Here is a 3,973-nt window from a genome sequence, read left to right on the forward strand (position 1 = left end):
TAATTGTTAGCATCTTTGAATATATATTTTGGAACAGCATGAATTTGACACTGAATCTTACTCAATGTTGGTGACATATCTAGACTATTTCAAGGACATAGAACTTTATAGAATGAACTAGATGTAAATATTCTTCCAAAGAGGTACAAAACCTGATTGAAAGAATATAAACATCGGACACAATAAAATGTGAGTAGTGACCTTACAATTTAAGTTGCAAATACTGGGAAACAATTGAAGGGAGAATTGATTGAAGGTCAGGGATGTCAACAGACATGTATGTAGGAAAATTAACAAAAGTACTTCAGCAACTTCTTCTCCAATGATAATATGCATAGCAGCAATTAATATAAATGCCTATTGCCTTTGTTCCCTGTGTACAGGCCAGGGCCAGATTTTGCTTTCATATATGTCCTGTATGTACTACAAGGCTTTGATTTTAATTAACCTGCAGTAACTTCACACTTCACGGGAAATTTTCTTGTATCTAGATAACTTCTTCTAAAAGAAAGAGAAGAGGGTTATGGATGCAAGTTCACATTCCCTCCAAATTCCCTCAATCAATGAAAAATCAGGGTATAGGGGAAGAAAAGAGAGGAGACAAGAAGAGAAAGGAAAAGATGATAGGCAGTTCTTTGATCCACTCTTTTCTTTCTCAAAACTTATTCAAGGAGAAATCTCAACAAATTGCAGAAGGCTTACACTACACTTCAAATGATGTACATAAATATTTTACTCTTTTATTACAGACTCTAATCTGATACATCTCACAGGTCCTTTTTCATTGGTAGCATGAGGGAAAAAAATAAGTTTCAAACTTCAAAATTAACCCAACCTGACAACTTAAATAATAAGTTTTTATTTTCTAGTAGATAACAGTGCTTAATCAAGAAAAGTTCACTTTTTTCCTGCTTCTTTTCTCAATGTTTTCTGGAAGGCTGTGTCTTATGTAAACATTTTTCTGGCATTGAGAAAGAACCTAGTCTTCTGCTGGCTTATTTGATAGCATTGTCATCATTTGGAGCTTGGAACACAGCTCTTTGTGTACATTCTGCGAGACATCATTGCTGAATTGGCTAGCTAATGTAGCTCTTAACAGACACAATGTCTCTCAGCTGATCTCACTGTTCCAGGGATTCTGCCTGCTCCAGAATTCTGGCTTTACTCCTACACTCTCCATCCCTCACATTGGTTCAGCAGTCTGTACTACCTATGTTTGGTTCAAGTCACCCTGCCATGCTAGGCCAGTGACAGCCAGTTGGATTTCATTTCAACATCCATGCCACATAAAAACTTAGGAAATTAGTGTAAAGAGAAACCCAGGATCTTTCTCCGTCTGACCAGGATGTGCTATATTTCTGTAACTGCAACCTAAAGTTGATACATGGCAAAATCCATTTTAGATGTCAAATGACTAATATTACTTCAATCCTATTATTCTCTATTTCTGTAAAAAAATTCTTTTCAGGGGCTGGGGATGTGGCTCAAGTCATAGGGCACTCACCTAGCATGCATGAGGCACTGTATTCGATTCTCAGCACCACATAAAAATAAAAAATAAAGATATTGTGTCCATCTAAAAAACTAAAAAATAAATATTTTTAAAAGTTCTTTTTACCTTCCAGACAAATGAATTCCTCAGATGGACTAAGGAGAAACACTAATCATGCCATCTTTATCCACATCCTTGTCCTCAGTTTGTTTTGTCTGATGAATACAAAGACTGTGCTCTGTCTTCTTCAACTCCAGGCCTCCAAAGTCTGAAGATCAGAGAAAGAGAGGGACTGGAAGGCAACTGCCTTGTGGTGGCAGCTGATACCATTACTGGATTCTCACAGAGGGACATTGATTTATAACATCACTTCATCAAAATTAGGATTCCGACATTTGGGGACTGTCACCATTCATTCCATACACATTCATAGAGTAATCATGTGACATACACTTTCACAATTACAATGTGTGGCTCACTGATAGCTTCCTCTTCATGTAGCAACAAACTCACCAACATGGTTTGAAACAACAAATTTATCTTCTAGTTCTGGAGGATAAAGTCCAAAATTAGGTCTCATGGAACTGAAAACAAGGTATGGCAGGACTTCATTCTCTCTGGTTTCAATAGGGGAAAATCCATTTTCTTGTGTTTCCCAACTTCTACAAACTGCCTGCATTCCTAGACTCATGACCTCTGTCATCTTTAGCGCCAGCTATGGCCAGCCAAGTTGTTCCCACGCTGCTTCACTAACTCTGACCCTGCTGTCTCCTTCTCATGAGGACCTGGAATTTACATTGGGCCCCTGGATAACCCAGGAGAATATTAATTACTTAAAGACATCTGCAAAGACATTTTCACCATAGAACATATTCACAGGCTCTGGGTACTAGGATGTAGATATCTTTAGGGGAAACCTCTATTTATATTAGACTAAAGAAAGAATGATTCTCAGTGAGTCAGAAGGCTACAAAACATGTGGTTAATCCTTTTTTTTTTTCTTTTTACTTTAAAAAAGGAAATATAACAGATATACTAAAAACAATACACAGATTGAATGGTGAACAGCTCAGTTTAATTTGTCAGGAAGCAAACACACTCCAGTAACCATCATCCAGATCAAGTTGTAGAATATATTATCCACAATCCCACGTTTCTCCCCCCATCACATGCCTCTTCATAAGCACTATACCCTCTTTCTTCCAAATAGGCAAATTAACACCATAGATTAAATTTTGTTTGGAATGATAAAGTATTTGTGTTTTATGCCAGATATCCTTCACTAAATAATCTGTTTGTGAGATTTATCCACATTACTACCTGGGAACTTGGCTCATTTTCATTGTTGCACAAATTTCCTAATATATGATCACAATGAATATTATATTATTCATTTTACCATTGATGAACACTTTATTTTAAGCTTGGGGAGATATTAAATAATGCTGTAAAAAATAATTTTTGTATATTTTTTGCACTTACATACCATTAGGTATGCACTAGGAGTCGAAATGGCTAAGTTGTAGCATACACTTTTTTCAAGATCAGTAAAGAATACCAAACAACTTTTAAAATGTGTGAGCAGCTTTTGTTTTTTGTTTTAGTTTGGTTTTTAGAGAGTGATGTTAGTGTGGTGCTACAGAACACCATTCAATTTGCTTATGCTGCACACTCAAGGCTGTTCTCTCTTGCCAAGGAATAAATGCATCAGGCGGCTGCAGCACAGCCATGGCATTTAAAAATACTGGAAAGACACCCTGCAACCTGAGGTGGCAAGTCAGAGAATTAGAATTACCCTCACCACCTGCAATGTGAAATTGCTGGAGAAAGTATTTGCTCACTTCATCAGAGGCACAAAGGAAAAGAATCTCCAAGTGAAATCATCTGTTTGCACACCTACCAAGATTAAGAAGGTCTGCAAGAAAAGCCTTGTGGTGTGTTCCAAGTCATAGGATCACTTCCACATGAGAATCCTCAAGTGACTCATTGACTTGCACAGGACTTCTGAGATTGGTTAAAAAAAAAAACAACTCCATCAGTATTTAGCCTGGAGTGGAGGTTGAAGTCAACACTGCAGATGCCTATGCCAACACTTGTAAAAAATTGATTATCAGTTTTTAAAAATTAAATTTTTTAAAAGTGTCAATTTATGTCAGCAATGTATGAGAATTCTAGTATCTATTTATATTGTAAGCATTTGGTTTTATTCTTTCTAATTTTTGCCATTCTGATGTGTATAGCAGTATTTTAGTATTTAATATTTAATATAGTTTTGATAAGAAATTACCTTCTTAATAATGAAGTTGTGCATTTTAAATACTCTATTGACTATTTGAATATTCACTTATATAAAGTTTCTGTTTGTCTTTCATCCATTCTTATTTTGGGTTGGTTTTATTGAAGTTCTTTACATATTCTGCTTTAAGACTGTAAGATTTTTAAAAATTTTTTTTAAATTTTTAGTTTTATTGATTTTATTTT

The 3,973-nt window shown here is 35.6% G+C and overlaps 1 pseudogene; it reads left to right on the plus strand.

The window, feature by feature from the left end:
* Positions 1 to 3,731, plus strand: LOC144377111 (small ribosomal subunit protein uS10 pseudogene; annotated as a pseudogene).
* Positions 3,732 to 3,973: the final 242 nt, after the last annotated feature.

The sequence above is a fragment of the Ictidomys tridecemlineatus genome, chromosome 4, assembly GCF_052094955.1.
Source record: "Ictidomys tridecemlineatus isolate mIctTri1 chromosome 4, mIctTri1.hap1, whole genome shotgun sequence".
Lineage (NCBI taxonomy): Eukaryota > Metazoa > Chordata > Mammalia > Rodentia > Sciuridae > Ictidomys > Ictidomys tridecemlineatus.